The sequence below is a fragment of the Macrobrachium nipponense genome, chromosome 25, assembly GCF_015104395.2.
Source record: "Macrobrachium nipponense isolate FS-2020 chromosome 25, ASM1510439v2, whole genome shotgun sequence".
Taxonomy (NCBI): domain Eukaryota; kingdom Metazoa; phylum Arthropoda; class Malacostraca; order Decapoda; family Palaemonidae; genus Macrobrachium; species Macrobrachium nipponense.
Window position 1 is genome coordinate 69289164 of NC_087214.1, and position 19945 is coordinate 69309108.

Sequence of the window (19945 nt, forward strand, 5' to 3'; positions counted from 1 at the left end):
GTAAGGTGGGTTCGTGGTGATGTCAGGTTGATGTTGTTTCTGTCATCTGCGGCATCCGGAGTTTGCCCCCGGAAGCTGATATCAGTGAACGGATGCGAGCTCCGGATGCCGCAGAAAAAAAAATAATAATAATAATCATCATAATCATGAAATACTCATATTAGCATGAGTCTTGAAGTGGAGAAATATGTACATATTTTTAGGGATAAATCTGTAGAGAAAGTTTTTGGGGAAACTGTTCGATCCCCCTTTCCAAGGGGAATAGAACAGTTTCCCAAAAGCTTTCTGTAGAGATTTGTGTTTAAATAATATTAATGACATTAATGAACTAAGGAACCCCCGTAACGAGGCTATAATATTGACAATTAAAAGCCCCAGTAGTGTTAAAAATATATATTTTTGTACAATGCTAAAAATTAGCGTTGTGCAAAAATATAGTTTTAACACTACTGTGGCTTTTGATTGTTAATGACAATAATATAAGCAAGAACAACCACACAACCATAAAGAACCCCTCATGAAAAGAAGTTGAAAACCTTCAATTTCAGGCTTTTTTTTTCACGGGATTTTTCACAAAATCTCAGGAATTCCCGGGAATTTCGTTAAATTTTAAAATTTTCAGAAAATATAGCCATAGATAAAAGAACTGTGTCATCATGATGGCAAAAAGTTGAATTAAATATATACAGTTCGATAGCAAAATAAAGATAGTTTTTTGAAACATCTAAATAATTGGTCACAAGCAATGTAACATCTATTTATATGTTAATCGTTACGAATGGAATATAATCTGCTAAGGAAACGGTTCATTGATTATGGTGTAGCAACTCTTTTTATTTTCTTTCACTAAAGTTGGTTAGACCTTGGTTATTAAGGCAGGCTCTGTATCTATTGATGTGTGTGTGTGTGTGTGTGTGTGTGTGTGTTGTATATATATATATATATATATATATATATATATATATATATATATATTATTCAAGATTTTAAGCTAGAACTAAAGGAAAGAAATAGTCTTGTACCCAAGTTTAATGCATCTATGTTATATACAAGTTGCCCCTGCCATTGGAAAGAACCCATTCTCTCCATTCTCCCTTTTTCTCTTGATAAAGCTATCTCTTCTCCCATTGGTCCCCCCAGATGCTGAAGCCTTGCCGAGGATGGGGGGGCTTAGGGTTCAGCAGCTGGGCCCTAATGCCTGGTGGGAACTGCTTTCTTGCTGGGCCTTGGTGCCCAGTTGTTGATCCAACTAAATAAGTCAGCCCTTTTCCTTCTACTAAAAACATTTCATCTTTCTGCCTCTTCCCCCTATAAGGTATAGAATTTATGATGATGGCTATTGGCATAGTTTTGGACATGATTAGACTTATTCTTCAGATTTGAAGGAGGGCGAGGATGGACGGCATGCCACCTCACCCGTAAAACTCGAGTACCTGACGTGTTCGAGCGAGGAGAAAGTTTAATGTCAAACCCTATCCTCAGTGCCGGGTCTGATCTCGACAGACATCACGACACCTTAGCACTGAGGGTGAGGTGTATATCCAGGTAATACCCCTAGGGCGGCCTTTGCAAAAGGGATGACCTCGTCCTCTAATTATGGCTCCGTGGTGGGTGTGGGGAATATGCGGACAAATTATATCTTTACGTATATATGGCAAACCCCCCTCTTTTATCTGACCCTGGCATTGAAATGGACTTAGCAATGGATAATTCAGGTTTGACCATCGTTACGATGGAACCTTTTTCTTCTCCTGTTTTTGAAAGAGAGAAAAATGCAAAATTGAATTAAAAAAACTTAAATATTCAGAGTAATAAGAAAGGAAAAATGGAGATTCTTCCTGGTATGTATGAATTGGTTTCATACAATAAGTTTATAGTTCTTAGGCTCGAAGATGGCGTATTGCAGAATATCAGCGTATTTAAAGGAAGCAAAGAAATTAATAATATATGTACAGTGTACCAAAAATTTGTCCACAGGATGATGGGACCCTATTAGTCAAAGTCTCCTCACCTGAACAAAGTGAAAAATTGCTCAAGATGAATACCATAGTAGGGCGAAAAGTTACGTGTTTCCCTCATCCTATTCATAACCAAAGTAGAGGAGTAATATATGCTCCCGAACTGCTCTTATTAGACACCGAAGAAATTCAGCAGGAATTAGAGGAACAGAATGTGGCAAAGGTGGTCAGAATGAGAAAGAAGGTGGGAGATCAGATTGTTCCCCTGGCAACACTAATCCTCACTTTTAACACCTTTAAATTATCTAATGCTATCAAGGCAGGATGGCTCAACTTCAAAGTCAAGCCATACATACCATCACCTTTGAGATGTTACCACTGCCAGATGTCTGGTCATTTGATCCAGAAATGTAGAAAGAAAATGAATGAAGAACCTGCTTTATGTTGTAATTATGGCAAAGAAGCACATGGACCATGCAGTGAACCACCGTCTTGTGTTAATTGTGGAGAAAACCATCCTGCATTCTCAAAAAGTTGCGTGAAATTTATTTTAGAGAAGGAGGTGCAAACAGTTAAAGTTATGGAAAAGATTTCGCTTAAAGACGCTAGAAAAAAAGTACTAGAACTTCAAATAAGACCGGGAGTTACATTTTCATCAGTAATTAAAAAGCCATTGTCCAGTGTACAAGTCCCAGCTACTCATGTAATGCAACAGCAACCATCCGCAGCAGTCACAAAGCCAAACCAGGCTGAGACAACGCCACGTGGAGAGGAGCATGGTGATGATAAACCTAAAGCGGGATGTTCTTTAAATAATGAAAATAGCACATCACTCCAACAACCAAAACCACAGGTTCTTAAACCATGTACAGCAGAGAATAACCTAAAGAATACCAGCTTGACTATTATCCAATGGAACTCGGCCCAAGTCAGATCACAGGAAAAGAGAGAGAACATGAGAAAAAAGAAAAGATAAAAGTGAAAATGAAAGTAATGAACTTTCCTCTCAGAAATCCATCGTTATCCAGAGCGATATCCCCAGGTTAAAACGTGTAAAAGATGATAATTAATCATCAATCGTAATGGATCGCAGGCTTTCAATTTTGCAGTGGAACTGTCAGGGGATGCAAGCCAAATATGAATCTCTACAAATTTTAATCAAAGAAAACTTACCAATATGCATTGCCCTGCAAGAGACTATGCTTGGACAAAAAATCATTTGTCCTAAAGAATACATTTTTTATCATTCTGATTATGATGAACAAGTAGGGATTCATGGTGTAAGTGCTATTTTAATTAGGCGAGATACAGCTCACAAAACATATCCACTGCAAATAGACTTACAAGTAGTTGCTGTTCAGATTTTTCTGAAAAAGAAATATACCATATGTTCACTGTATTTACCTCCAAAAAGAACATATCATAATCTGACTCGAGAATCAGAGGTATTAATAAATCAGCTTCCAAGGCCTTTTCTTATTGTTGGTGATTTTAATGGAAGACACCCCCTATGGGGTGATGTAATCTCCAATCCTAGAGGAAACAATATTTATAATTTTATTGAAGACCAAGAGCTTATAATCCTTAATTCTGGCGAACCAACACATTTTCATATTCAAACTGGGACCTTTTCTGTGATAGATTTATCAGTATGCAGTCCTGATTGTTATCTTGACTTTTCTTGGAATGCATTGAGCGAAGGATTAGGAAGTGATCATTTTCCAATCTTTATTAATGTAGTAGGTGAAATTGCTACACCAAGATCACCTCGTTGGATTCTGGATAAAGCCAACTGGGCATTATTCAAAACCCTAACTTTTTTTAGAAATGGATGTTGAGGATTTCCAGTCCCTGGATGATGCCCTGGATTTCCTTTGTAAATTAATTATTGATGCTGCCCAGAAGACAATTCCTCGTACAACTGGAAAATTTAAAAGAAAGCCCGTTCCTTGGTGGAACCTTCAGTGTCAAATAGCACGTAAAGCAATGCGAGCAGCTTTTACGAGCTATTCCAGAAATAAATATTCTTATTATTTAATCTTATTTAAGAAGGCACGAGCCAGATTTCGATACCAAGTAAAACAAGCCAAACATCAGTCATGGGTAGATTTTATCTCAAAAATTAATCGGAAAACCCCTTTACCTGAAGTCTGGAATAAAATAAGAAAAATTAGTGGCAAATATGTACCAACACCTCCACCAGTGTTATTAGTAAATGGAAACATGGTTGCCAATCCAGAGGATGTTAGTGAGGTTTTTGCTGACCATTTTGCCAATGTTTCATCTAAAAAACCAAGCTCACCTTACTATGAAGAACGTATTCAAAAGGAAAATAAAATTCTCGACTTTACATCCATGTGAAGCAAATCATATAAACAGCCATTTACCTTTCAGGAATTTTTATCTGCCTTGTCATCATGTAATGAATCTGCTCCTGGTGCAGATGACATAACCTACTCAAAGATAAAAAATTTGCCACACGGAACACAAAAGTTTTTGCTCAGTATCATTAATAAAATATGGAAAGAAAATGCATTTCCAACTTTGTGAAACATAGCTATATTACTAGCTTTTTTGAAGCCACAGAAGGATGATACTACTCCATCTAGTTATCGTCCTATTGCTCTAACATCATGTATGTGTAAGTTGATGGAAAAAATGGTCAATGTGTGACTTATATGGATCTTAGAAAAGAAGGGCCTTATAACTCCAGCCCAGTGTGGCTTTCGTCAAATGCGTTCTTGTACTGACATCTTAGTGCGTTTAGAAAGTTCAATATGCGAGGCTTTCATCTCCAGAAAGCATCATGTATCAGTTTTCTTTGACCTGGAGAAAGCTTATGATACAACCTGGAGATAAGGTATTTTGAAAACACTCCATGATTATGAATTCCGAGGAGAATTACCATTATTCATCCAAGCTTTCTTAAAAAATCGAAGGTTCAAGGTTAAAGTTGGAAACTCATTTTCATCTCTTTACAGCCAAGAAGAAGGAGTTCCACAGGAAAGCGTCCTTAGTGTGACACTGTTTGCTTTGTGCATTAACGGCATTGCCTCTGTGATTCCTAAAGATGTAATGTTTTCCTTATTAGTTGATGACCTCTCTTTATCGTTTGCAGCCTCACGAATGGCAGTGGCTGAGAGAAAAATGCAGATGGCTATTAACAAAATTGTCGAATGGGCAGAAAAAAGGGGTTTTAAGATCTCTACATCGAAAACTATTGCTGTACATTTCTGCCGCATTAAAGGTATACACCCTGATCCCGACCTCTACATACATGATCAGAGGATATCATGTAAGGAAGAGACACGTTTTTGGGGATTACTGTTCGACAAAAGAATGACTTGGGTACCTCACCTAAAACATCTGAAAGTCAGGTGTATGCAAGCTCTGAATGTTTTAAGAGTGCTTTCCCATACATCTTGGGGAGCAGATAGGAATCACCTAAAGATGCTCTACAAAGCCATAGTGGCATCAAAATTAGCATATGGTTGTGAGGTATACTCTTCAGCCTCGAAATCAAAACTAAATATTTTAGATTCGGTACATAATGCAGGAACAAGGATTGCGAGTGGTGCCATTAAATCATCTCCAATCCCAAGCCTTTTGGTAGATTCAGGGGAGCTGCCTCTGGATTCATGTCGTCAGATATCACTTGTTTGATACTGGCATAGAATCTAGAGGATTCCTGACTCATTGACTTGCCAAGCAGTTTTTAATGATAAATATTTTAGCTTTTATGAATATAATCCGCGTTATCCAAAACCTTTTGGATACAGTTTTAAAAATTTTAGATTACTCTATTCCAAAGGTCAAAGTCTGGCCATTTAAGTATTCTGTTGTGCCCCCTTGGAAGCTTCCTTCTGTGGAGCACTGCAGGTTCTTCACTGGTAGCAAGGAAGAAATGAGTGCTGAGATGCTGCGCATCTCCTTTTTAGAACATTTGGGGAACCATGATGGTTCAGTCATAGTTTTTACAGACGGATCCAAGTCTGACGCAGGCGTTGGCTATGGAGTTGTATTTCCCAATTTTAATAAGAGTGGAAGTATAGCAGGTCAGGCATCCATTTTTACAGCAGAGTGTTATGCAATCCTAACTGGCCTTAAAGAGATTGCTTGTCACTCTGGAGAACAATTTGTTTTATGTTGCGATTCACTGTGTGTCTTGCAAGCTATTGGTAATTTTAATTCACTCCATCCTATCGTTATTGAAATTTTAGAGTGGCTTCAGTTGCTTAAGATTAGTGGTAGGAAAGTATCTTTCTGTTGGTCCCCTGCACATGTCGGTGTGGCAGGAAATGAAGTAGCAGACTCACTTGCCAAAACAGCCGTCAACCAAAGTAACATGGCTAGGTGTGCACTCCATACAAATGATATGTATCCAGTCATTAAATCAGCATTCCTTGATTCCTGGAAATTTGCATGGGAGCTAGAAAACCTAAAAATGAAAGAAATAGCTATCACCATCTTTCCTTGGAGGTATTCACCAATGTCTAGGCAAAGGGAAGTAATACTCTGTCGACTTAGAATAGGCCATACAAAAATGACACATGGCTTTCTGATGAGTGGGGATCATCAGCCTTATTGTGACGGCTGCTTGCTACCATTGACTGTCAGACTCCTGATAGTTGAGTGCCCCAGTCTTTCAGATGAGAGAGAGAGAGGTACTTTCCTCCATGTAGCAGGGGAACTGAAGATGGTTTTTCCCTTACCAAGATTTTAGGAACAGATTTTATTGAAAGCGCCCTGTTTAATTTTATTAATGCCATTGGTATTTTAAATAAAATTTAATTTTTACTATTAATTTTTTAAGTGTATAGATTTTATGATTATTAATTTTTTTTATCATTGGGATTTTCCTTTGTTAAATATGCATTATATATTCCATTGTAGTGGCATCAATAACCATTAGCAGTTGTGACACCAGATAATCTTTAATAAATCAAACCCCTTGACTTCCACTCTCGTTCACCTTCACTAGTTGCCAAGTATCTCTTAAATTGCTTTTATAACACTAGATTAGTTATATAGTCTTCTCTACTTTCTTTAAGCATTGTTACATTTTAACGTTTCCAAAGGACCTTTAGCGGTGTGACCGAAAACCAGCTCGAAAGGACCAAATCTTGTAGTGTCATTTGGTGCCAACCTTAAAGCTAACAGAACAAAAGGTAACTTTTCTTCCCAGTCATATTCAAAGTTACTACACAGTTTTTGTAAACAACTCTTTAACGTTTGGTGAAACCGCTCCACAATGCCTTGTGATTCGAGGTGATAAGGTGTGGAAGTTACGAGTTTAATGCCTAACTCTTTCATTCTATCCTTGAAATATTTGGATACAAAATTACTACCAATATCACTGTATAGTACAAGGCACACCAAACTTAGAAAAATAATCTAACACTCGTTTAACTATGGTCCTTGCATTACAGCTTCTTACGGGTATTGCCTCTGGATAGCGAGTTAGTCTATCAATGATTGTTAACAGACATATACTCCCTCCCTTACTTCTAGGCAACGGTCCGACCATATCGATAACTACATTCTCAAAAGGTTCGCCTACTGAAGGAATATTACACAACGGAGCTCTGGGAATTAGTTGATTTGGTTTCCCGGTAATTTGGCATTCATGACAGCTTAAAACATACCTCTTTACATCACTCCTCATCTTAGGCCAAAAGTACGCACTACTAATACACTTGAAAGTTTTATTTACTCCCAAATATCCTTGCTCATCATGTGCTAACTTCAAAACTAGTTCACAAAGCTTCCTAGGAACCACTAATTGTTCGGTGATTTCCTCTTTACTACCTGACATAGCCGAACATAACGACACAAATTTTCGTCCTTTAAACAAAACGTTTCCTTGCAAACATTATCGAGATCATCATCCAGCTCACATTCAAAAATTCGGGTTAGTGTGTCATCCTCTCTCTCTGAAACTTGACTAGCTCATCCTTATTCAAAACGTTAGTGCCTAATTCATCACAGTAACTATTAATTGATTCCACTACATCGACTACGTTACTCTCGACAGCTACACCTTCTGTTTGGCTATCACTGTCAACACCGATAGAGTCAGGTCTCTCAGCCACACTCATGCCAAGATCAACCTCGCCACCTCTATCACACTCGTTCGAATCCAAGAACTCACTCTTGTTCGAATCCACGAACTCACACTCATTCAAATCTACGAACAAACTATGACCATAGTCTATGTCTGTATCTAAACCTGACCTAGTTACTACCATTTCAGGCACTGGAATCTCACGTACAACAGGATTCACGTTCTCGTTTAAAGCTAAGTCATTACCGACAATAATGGCAACACCATCAACGGGCAAACTGTCAACAACTGCAAGTTTCACTTCTCCTGACACTACCCGACTTTCTAAACTCAACTTCAAGAAAGGACAAAGAACAAAAGTGTTAGGAAATCCACCTAACATGACTTTTTTTTCCATATTGATTTCTGCCCTGTTTGGCACACTCTCTCTCCTAATCAGTGAGACAGCAGCTCCTGTGTTTCGAAGCAAGACTACTTCTCTCAAATCTACTCCTCCAAGAGAGTAAACTACACTGTCTGACAGAAATTAACCAAAAAAATTTCCTAGTTTCCCTCATAACATCATCCCTACTTGACGAAAGGTTAACTAGAGACACTGGTTTCTTACCATCCTTCCTTTCTACTGCACAATTTCTCGCTAAATGCCCTTTCCCATTACATCGGAAACAAGTTAATTCTGAGTCACTAGATGCCACTTTAGTCTTACAAATCTTTGATGTATGACCAGGTTTTCCGCATGTATAACAGTAATAGTCACTTTTACTCGCATTGCTATTACTAGAACTGAAACTTTTACTGCTTTGTACTCTACCAGATGAAGGATCATTTTGCTTCTTACCTACACTCAAGTTTGAGTCCAACTATATTAGTCTGCTAACCTAGTTGCTCCTGCAAAAGATACTTCTCGCCTATCTTCTATGTAAAGCTTAATCTCAGGGGATACATTATCTTTGAAGTTTTCCAACAACACTAAGTTCTTCAAACCATCAAAATCCTCAACTTTAGCAGAAGTTAACCAATCAAAAAACAGCCTTTCTAACTTCTTACTGTATTCTACATACGTAATATTCTCGTCCTTTCTCAAACTTCTAAACTTCTTACGGTACGCCTCCGGTACTAACCTGTACACGCTAAGAACAGTTTCTTTCACAATATCATAATCATCACATTCCTCCTTAGACATGCAACTATACACAGTAAGGGCCCTAAAACTCAAAACTGACTGTAAATATAGAGTCCATATTTCTTTAGGAGAACCAACTCTTTCCATTAACTTCTCAAAACACATGAAGTATGTCGGTTACATCTCCTCATCAAACTTTGGTACTAATTTCAACACTGCACTCATACCTAAACCATCAGCTCCACTTTCGTTCTCGCCTGTCTGACTGCTAAGAGTACTTTGCCTTAACCAACCGATTTCCAACTCATGCATACGTTCTTTCTCTCTTTCTTCCTGCTCATGCATACGTACTTTCTCTCTTTCTTCCTGCTGCATTACCAACATTTCTCTATCTTGCTGCATTTTCATTGCTTCTTTTTCTTGCTGCATTTTCATTGCTTCTCTCTCTTGCTGCATTTTCATTACTTCTCTCTCTTGCTGCATTTTCATTACTTCTCTCTCAGCCGCTCTTTCATCTCTTTCATTCTTTTCCCTTTCTTTCCTTTCAACATACTCACAGAGATCATTCCCCTCTAGACCTAGAAGCTTACCCGACTCAATAAACTCGTTCACCATCTCACTCATTCTGGTTCTTTCTATTTTCTCCATTTCAATTTTACGGTGCCGAATAGACTAGCAAGGTCGCCAATAATATCATGGACACCAAGGTCCACTACAGGTTCTTAATTATAATAAATAAAAAGAATTCAACACCAACAGTTGAAACTGGGGATACGAATATAGAAAGAAACACAAACAGAACAAAGGTTTATTTACAAGCTTATTACAAAGATAAATGCAGAACGGTTTCTCCTATTTATATAACAAAAATAAAATCTTACAGTATGTGAACTGGGGAAACAGTGAGGTAATGAAATGCTGGCCAGTTTTGCAGCTGTCGAAAATCAATGCTCTAAGTGACGGCTTCACAAAGGAGGTCTGTATAACTATAGATGTTTTCTTGACTCCGTACTGCAGAAAGCAATGTTTATTCTTGATTCTTGAAGGGCAGGTTGCTCCTCAAAACCTTGTAGGACGTTTCTTCTCTGAAGGCTTGCTCATCGTCGAAATATCTCTATCGCTCACTCTCTGACTGGACGACTTGACTCAAATCCGATCCCACTCTCACGAGCGCCTTCTTCCTCTCTTATCCTTCGTCTGTTCCTTCTTCTCTTATCTCTCTCTGATGACCTCTACTTCCTAAGGGCATATATATATATACGGTGATCTGGGGGCAGGGCTTACCAGCGAACGTCACAGACTCCCGAATCGACAGGAAATTTTTAGAAGGATCTTGACGAAATGTTGCATCATAATACGCGGCGTTTCTGACGACACATCGGCGCCTGTTGAGCTCCATATGCCACCTGGCTATTCTCGAACCATCATGAGAACAGGCGCCCCCAACACATGTGCGAAATGCCTCCTAGCTGCGGACCTACTTGAAGAAAATGCATTTTCCTTTCCTTTAATATATTTTGCTTCGCTATAGAGCGATTACCATGACAGTCATTACAAAGAACAGATGGATATAAAAACAGAAAACAAAAATGAATATTATAACTTGGTGTATGATCCGCCAAAAGTTGGACTTTGTACCAAAAGCTCCCCATGAAAGTGTGCATGTGCAATAGCATTAGGACATTAGGAATAGTAGTAGCAGTAGCAGCTGGAATTTGCTTTTGAAACAGCTATCCATCTCGTTTTATTCCTCCTCTGTTTGCATTTGTTTATGCTAAGTTCACACATTCACGTATCATGCCACACACCCATGCATGCACGAAAATTGGTAACTATGTAAATGTAACATAAAAGTACCATAAGTCCTATGTAAGTACGTCGGTATGCAGCGCAGCCGTTACGCACCACCTGAGCGTACGCGGGCAGCCACGGACCTTTCGACCAACTCAGAACCATGTGTGGGTGGCCACACCAACAGTCACGTAGCGTAGGCCGACCCGCACAGCTTGATGACAACCTTTTTTCACATGGTGTGGGAGCAGATGTGGTAACCCTGCCGCACCGGATGCACCAAAGACGCATTGGCAACACTGTACCCTGGGATAAAAGGGGCGAGCGGCAGGCTTGTGGGCCAGTTATAAGAATTTAGAAGAAATAAACTTATATTTGCATTATCATGTGTGGCTTTCTTCTCCTTCCAGTTATTAAGAATTTTATATCATAGTATTAAAAACTTTTTTATTAAATTAACTACAACAAATACAAGTACACAAATAAATGAAGAAAAATTAACCCAAAAATGCTATCTAAATATACATTGCTGAATAATAAATAAATCCAAATTACTATATGTAAGATAAGGAGAAAGAAAAAAATAATACAACAGAAAAAATAAGCAAGTCGAATACAATGTAACAAATATTGAAGAGACGATAATTTAAAAAATATAGAATTATCATATCAGAAAAGAATCAATGTTGAGTAATTATTACGAAGTGCTAAATAAACTGTTAAACAGTACACAAATAATATTGTAAGTCATATGTTTATTATATGTTTGTAATGTTTGTGGCATGTACGTATCATTGTAAATCTTTAATAAACATATTTATGCAATAACATATCTGACTCTCTAATTCTTCCAATTGCTAAGCTTTTATTGAGAAAAACATATCATAATTGAAAACTTTCTATTGACTACAACACTTTAAAGTGCACAAATGTTAAGTAAATATTGTAATTCGAACTAAATGCACAAACAAATATTTAAGTAAATACAGTGAGTTAAACAATAAAGTATACAGGAAAGTAACTAAATCATGTTCTCCTGCCAGTGGACTGAGCCTTCAGGAGATGAAAAATATCCTTTCAGTATGTTCCAATGTTCCTTAGCATAACTGGTTGCAGGGATGGGGGTACATGTTGATACTACAGTGTTATGTCAGCAACTATCAACACGTGCCGCTCAGCCCTTTTATGGCTGGGGTTTAACCCCCGCAGTACGTGGGGACAATGTGAGGTTGACGTAAGTCAGTAACACATTACGTTACACATACAGTATACGTACGTCGGTGTTACGTGCTCTGCCATGCGCTACTTTTGGCTATGCCACTGCTTGTTGAGCCACTTCTGGTATGAGTCACATCATGTTTACACACTGCGCACATATGTGGCACACTGTAATACGCTTGCTTTACACACATCAGCCCGTGTCATGTATCCCGTTGGTTGTGGCTATTTCACCACGCGTATGCCCTTGGTACGTGAATGTGTGATCTTAGCATTATTGTCTTTCTAATATGATATAGAATAAGACGCACCACAATAACATGCTATCACCTCCTCCCTGTAGTCTACCTCACCCAGAACCCAGTTTTCCCTAGGGGTCCCTTACCTAGTAGAATAACACAGCACATGTGTGACTCTCCCTGTCCCCGAGATCAAACTCACCCAGAATCCGCCATTCCCAACGAGTAACCTACCTTGTTGGATAATGTATAATGGTAAATTCTTAATAAGCAACCAAAACACGTACTTAGGAAAAGTTGATTTTCAAAGATATACCCAACTAAAGGTACTACTTCATTTTACCAACGAATTTTTTATTTACTGTGCCTTTATCTAAACCCGTACTTAAATTAACACATTTCATAAATTTAGTAGTCACCTGACTGGGCCACCCTGGGTCTTTCCACTTCGGCTGGAGCTGCCTTAGCAACGGGTTGTTTCAATATTCTATATGAAAAATTTACCTATGATACTCCTAATTATGTTTATTCATAAATAATTACTCTTAATAACTAATGAAATGCACAAAATTTCCACGTCAGGCAGTTTTACTATATAATTAGTAAATTTAGTTTTAATTAACCCTCTTACACCGGAGTGGTAAATAAAAAATTGTCTCCCGTGTGCCGGAGGGGTTTTGGAGTGAGCGCGGAAGCAGATTTTTTTTTTTTTCAAAAAATCACAGCGCGCTTAGTTTTCAAGATTAAGAGTTCATTTTTGGCTCCTTTTTTTGTCATTGCCTGAAGTTTAGTATGCAACCATCAGAAATTAAAAAAATTATCATTATCATATATAAATAATGTGATATATGATAGCGCAAAAACGAAATTTCATATATAATTGTATTCAAATCGTGCTGTGCGCAAAACGATTAAAGGTAACAAGTTACTTTTTTTTCGTTGTAATGTACACTAAATTGCAATCATTTTGGTATATAACACATTGTAAAACGATAAAAGCAACACAGAGAAAATATTATCACAAAATAATGCATGAATTTGTAACGCGCGGACGTAAACAAATTAAATATTTTTTTTCAAAAATTCACCATAAATCTAAATATTGTCCTAGAGACTTCCAATTTCTTTCAAAATGAAGACAAATGATTGAGTATTACTATACTGTAAGAGTATTAGCTTACAATTGCAGTTTTCGACCATATCTGACGAGTTAAAGTTGACCAAATGTCGAATTTTTTTATATATATTTTTATATGCAATTATTTCGGAAATAAGAAATGCTACAACCTTCAAATATTTTTCGTTTTATTCTACATGAAATTGCGCACATGTTCATATATAAAACTCTATGAAATGCCTAATATGAAACGGAGCAAATATTCCGAGAATGGGACGTACGTATTTCGGAGATTTGTGGTGGAGAATCCGCGCGCAGAGGAAAGGAAAGATTTTTTTTTAAATTCACCATAAATCTAAATATTTTGCTAAAGACTTCGAATTTGTTTCAAGATGAAGATAAATGACTGAATATTACTAGACTGTAAGAGTTTTAGCTTACAATTGCGTTTTTTTTTTCGACCATTTCGGTAGAGTCAAAGTTGACCGAACGTGGTTTTTTTTTACTATTTTATCGTGATTTATATGCAAATATTTTCAAAAATGAGAAAAGCTACAACCTTCAATTATTTTTCGTTGTATTCTACATGAAATTGCGCACATTTTCATAATATACTTTATGTAACGGCTAATTTAAAATGGTGCAAACATTACCACAATCGCACGTATGATTTTTTCAGAAGAGTTACCGCGCGGACGTAAAGAATATTTTATTTTTTTCATAAATTCACCATAAATCGAAATATTGTGCTAGAGACTTCCAATTTGTTGCAAAATGAAGGTAAATCCTTGAATATTACTAGAATATAAGCGTTTTAGCTTACAATTGCGTTTTTCGACCATTTCGGTAGAGTCAAAGTTGACCAAAGGTTGAAATTTTGGCAATTATCGTTATTTATATGAAAATATCTCAAACTGATAAAAGCTTCAACCATGGGGTTGTTTTTAGTTGTATTGTGCATGAAATTGCGCACATTTCCATATATAAAACTTTATATAACGGCTAATTTTAAAATGGTGCAAACATTACCACAATCGCATGTATGATTTTTTTCGGAAGAGTTACCGCGCAGACGTAAGGAAAAAGTTTTTTCATAAATTCATCATAAATCGAAATATTGTGCTAGAGACTTCCAATTTGTTGCAAAATTAAGGTAAATGATTGAATATTACTAGAATATAAGCGTTTTAGCTTACAATTGCGTTTTTCGACCATTTCGGTAGAGTCAAAGTTGACCGAAGGTTGAAATTTTGGCAATTATCGTTATTTATATGAAAATATCTCAAAACTGATAAAAGCTACAATCATGAGTATTTTATTGTTGTGTTCTACATAAAAATGCGCACATTTTCATATATAATACTTCATGTAACGGCTAATTTACAATGGTACAAAAATTATGTCAAAGTGACAAAATAATTTCTGAGATGTGTCACAGATACTTTTTAGTGCGGCAAGAAAGAAATTCGCGCTTGCGCGCCTGCGTAACGATTGTAAACAAAACAACACCTTGATCCGTGAACTCTCAGCATCCCCCAAGGTGCGTGATTCAAAAGTTTTAGGCTAGTAGGCCTATAAGTATTTTTCCGCAATTTAAAAAAAAAAAACTTTTGTAAGTCGACGTAAAATACATCCAGTCGGCACACGGGAGACAAAAAATGTTGACGTAAAATACGTCCAGTCGGCGTAAGAGGGTTAACAATTATTGTCTGATATCTATACGTCTATATTGCATTATATGTCACCACCTTTCCTTCAAAGAAAAACTTGCTCCCATTTCCTATTCAGCGCTCTCCTACTAGGCTAGGTATCACTACTAAAAAACTCTCTCTCCTACTGATAGGTACCATAAAGTTCAAAGGAGTTGCAATCCTACCTGTCACCCTCTTTCACTTCAACAACTAACTGCCAAAAGCACTGTTTTTTGTATTTTTACAGATGATCCAGTTAATTTGGTCATCTTCATAATCAAATCCAGGCAAAAAAGTCACATTAACCCTTCCTAGGTAATGAACAACAAAAGTAAATTTTACCCTGGTATGTATCCACCTTTGCAGCATGTTCAGTAGTACAAGCCCACAGGGGATTACCATGAAAACATAAACTAGACTATAAAAGTCATAAAGGTAGTGACCCCCAAGAAATATGTGATTTTTCCCTTGTGATTTCATTACCAGCCGCCATAAATTAATGAGACTTTTTATCCTAGCCAAAGTTGTGACTGTAGCCATTATATTATTACTGGCCACCCCATAAATACGCCCATCACTACACATAATACTTGAATCTTCTTGATTTGTCGCAGTTTAAACTGAGACTGTTAGGATAAGATACTTGATGCTTTAGGGTGATGCCAGTCTCTTCCCTATCAATTCCCGCCATCTAGTTCTGTCATTTCAATATTCTTTGCCGGCGAAATCAGAGGGAAGTTTTTCATTGATCGTGTTCTCAGATCTTTCTGTGTGTATGCCCTATATCAATGAATCTGCATAACTCAGTCACTTGGCTCTTTATAGATATCATACTCTCATAATCCTGTGGGCAGTCAATTTATATTAGCAGTGCTACATATGCCCTCAAGATGCTTAACCTGGCAGATCAATTTCCATTTCTCCTGAACCACCTCAACAAATTTGTAACGGATTTTGAGCCACTGCAAATCTTATCAACTGATACGAGATGACCTTTCAGATTTGTGGAATGTAAGGGTAGGAGTCATGGACGGAAAGGCTATGGTAATGTAAACTGATGCAAATCCCTGCTTGATTTTTATTTTATTTATAATTTAATTATTTTTGCAGAAGGCAGAAAACAGTAAATGGGAGACAGGCGAATTATGAATGCATTTACTTATTGAAAAAAAAAAAGCAACGTTGTTTGTAGCTTATTTGCTCAGTAACCCTTAATGATATCAATATGCAGCACCCCAGGCTGGGAAAACTATGAGGTCGACTAATTAAGAAGAAAAAAAAATCAGTGGAAAGAGGATATATCCAAATGCATATGGTGTAACAAGTTCTAAAACTTTTTTCCTACCTTTCACGAGAAGTTGAAAATGATTATTTACTACCCCTAAATTTTACTAAGGTATACATGATTCTTCTAATAAATAAATTTATTATATTTTGTAAAATTATAATTACAGCTCACACAATATCAAAACACATAATAAATATAATAAGTAATAAATTCTGAGCATATTTGTTGTGAAACAATCACGTAAATTTACAGAGAGCGAAGATGAGGTAACTTTTTCAAAATTTTATATTTTATTTCTAATATTTCTTTGCAAAATTACATTTATAACTGACAAGCTATCATAAAAGATGAGAACTAAACCAACAACAACCCCTTGGTATATTTATGAGCAAATTCACAAAAAGACTTCATGTGAGACAGAAAGGCAATTTACACATCCTCCCTTGAAGTCAAGATCAAAACTAAGCCCTGAGGAACCACTGAATGACGTCTCTCATCTTAGCCAGTCTAAAAGATGCCATTAGTGAATTTATGGGCTATAGAAGCAATGGCACCACTTTCTTGCCCGATTCCCCAAAAACGTTGGCGCGCAATATTGTTACTCACAGTGAGTGAATCCGTCGCCCACCTGGAACCTGTTATTGCTACCCGTGAGCATATCTGTCCATTAAGGGTTAATATATTTAGAATACATCTACTGTAATTACTATTACAATTACAGTTTTACAATGTTTCATTCTACATTGAATAACACATCCTTATAGTAAAGACAAGCATTTTTCCATTTCCAACTTATCTAAGGTCAAATTTTTGTCACAGTGACATTGACTTAAATTAATATAGTTTACTGACAAACATGATATTAATGGCGGCGACTATTGACAGGGCTGATAGGGGTGCCTCCAGCCGGGAAGGTTGGTAACCACTGAGCTGAGTTTGATAAGTTAATATTTGGCGAAATCAAAGCTAAGCAAAAAAAAAAGAAAGCAAATCTTCCCACAGTTACTTTAATCGTACCTGATATCAATGTTTCCCCTGGCACACTTTCTCCTTTACGTTACTATTTACAGACAGGACAGTTGGTTCACCCACAGACACAAACGAAATTCTCATACTCACCATATGTGCTTGACTCCAGGTTGAGAAGCTGTTCTGTCCACTGGACGAGGTCACTGAGACACCAACAACCGCCGTCAATCAATACACAAACAAACAAACAAGGGCTACAACCATACAACTCAACAACAACACAACAAAAGACTACTGCACAAATAATCATAAACAACAATATGACAAGTCAACACAACCACCCACAACAACACCAAGAAACCACAACTACTCGCCAACAACAACACCCAACTCCCCACAACTCCAACAACTCATTTACAACACGACAGAACTCACAAGCTTAACAACCCTCCAACACACAGGCACAACTGTAATGATGGAAATCATTCATTTAGCATTTATGACAGTAAGTACCCATGGAAATGGGTGGACTGGAAAACCGAATTGGTTTTCATCTTATCAAGATGTTAAGTTAGCCACTCGAAGTTGAGATTGTCTATGATCGAGTGTACGTATGTAAGTACGTAACTGTAACCAAGTGGGCAGTTGCATAAGCTTAAATTGCTCTGTTCGAGACGAGTACGGCAACGCTGAGGGGAAACTAATGTATCTCCCCTTATATTCATTTGAAATGACTTATTTCTCCCTTGTAAAAGATATACACTTGTAGTTTAAATTGCATACGTTGCCATAACACTTGGTAGTGTTTCTTTATACTTTTTCTTTGATATAACTGCCAGTTACCAAGAATTGTAATGGTACTGTTACATAAGTTGCACCATATTGAGTTAGCATTCTGTTGTGATTGTACCATCAACTGTAGGCTAAGATGTGAATTAGTCTTCCATATCTTTATAAAAATGTCAGTTGTAGAGTAATTTCGGTAATTCTTCAGAAGCAAGCCGCATCACCAGTTTCTAAAAGACAATTAACAATCCTTCATTTAATGGTGTTTTTTCAGTGAATCTCATCTTGTTTTCTTGAGGAAATGTTATTTTAACATGTAGGTATTATTTATTTTAGTAATATCCAGTGCGGAGTGCTTCTGAAGAATTACCGGAATTTCCACCTATGTTATGCATATGAAGTCAGGCTAACTGCGAAGTGTAACAGATAAGTTAGGCATGAGTAGCATAGCCTAAAAGGCCTAATGACTGCATGCTCTTTGGCACAAGATTGCCGTCCTAAATGAACTGTTTGTATTACAGGGAACCAGTACTATAGGAGTCCAGTGTAAGAACCAGTATAAGGGTGTGATGTAAAAATTGGAGTTGGTTCTAACTGTTACTGAAGGATTACAGCTAAGAATAAGCTGCTTTTACAATGTATCCAACTACCGTAAAGAAGAAATATTAAAAAACACAGCGGGAGCCAGCCTTTCCCTCAACCCTTATTACAACAATGAAAATTCGACCGTCTCTGACATCAAGTACCTGTTTCAGCTAAGGATAGGCCAAGAATTATAGTAGCCTAGGCTTATGTGGTATCTTTATATTAGCCTATGGTTTGAATTGTTATGTATAGGCTAATTGTCCTAAAACGTATGGTAGCCTCCGAATGTTTCAAGTCAGGACAATTGACACATCAGTACTGTATACACAGGCAGTATAGCAAATACATGAGTAATAACAAGAATATTGTCATTAAATATTTATACATTACACAACTCTAAGCATACAATACCAACAACTCAAAAACAACTTAAAAAAAAACACACAATATCACTGACCATCCAATGCTATCTTCCAAGACTGCTGTCGACTATATTGTCCAGTACAGACTGATCCAAGACTGACTCACAAAAAAACTGCCTCACTTCATGACTGTCAAATACAGACACAACCCGCGACCGAACTCAACAGCCACAACAAGCGCTCGCCGAACTAGCAATTCGCTCGTTAACTATCCATTCAAACAAACACAAACAACCGCCACTCTCTCTCTCTCTCTCACGCAGCCTTCGAAGACATTGTCAATGTAACTATCATATAACTCCTCCATAATGTTTGATATTCCAAAGTATTTGTTTACAAATTTTAAATCTGTTAGGCATAATATCATTAATGTCATTTTAGTAATATAATAAATATTTCTTGTGGTAAGTAACTTTTATTACATAATCAATTATTAACTCTTTATTTCCATTATAAACAAGAAACGGAAATCATTCCCAATTCCTTGATCATTACTTAAAAGATTAGCTACACAGAAACACACCTCATGTAGTATAACTGCCATTTTTACATTGGTGAAAAAACCATTAAAGATTAATATAAAATCAATAGACTAAGAGGTCATGCGTAGAAATGTGATTAAGGTATACCGATAAAACGGACTAACGAAGAATAGGACGGAAGAAGGAGAGTATCCCAAAACAATCTTGAAAAG

The 19945-nt window shown here is 37.0% G+C and overlaps 1 protein-coding gene across 4 annotated transcripts in view; it reads right to left on the reverse strand.

Annotated features, from left to right (window-relative positions):
* LOC135199217 (integumentary mucin C.1-like) overlaps positions 1-19485 on the reverse strand; it is a 77336-nt gene extending 57851 nt beyond the window's left edge. For 3 of the 4 annotated variants that reach the window (XM_064227085.1, XM_064227084.1, XM_064227081.1), the window contains exon 1: positions 19287-19485. The gene's annotated coding sequence lies outside the window, so the exon portion shown is untranslated. The remainder of the gene's footprint in view (positions 1-19286) is intronic. The other variant, XM_064227082.1, reaches the window with a different exon arrangement.
* Between the last annotated feature and the right edge of the window lie 460 nt (positions 19486-19945).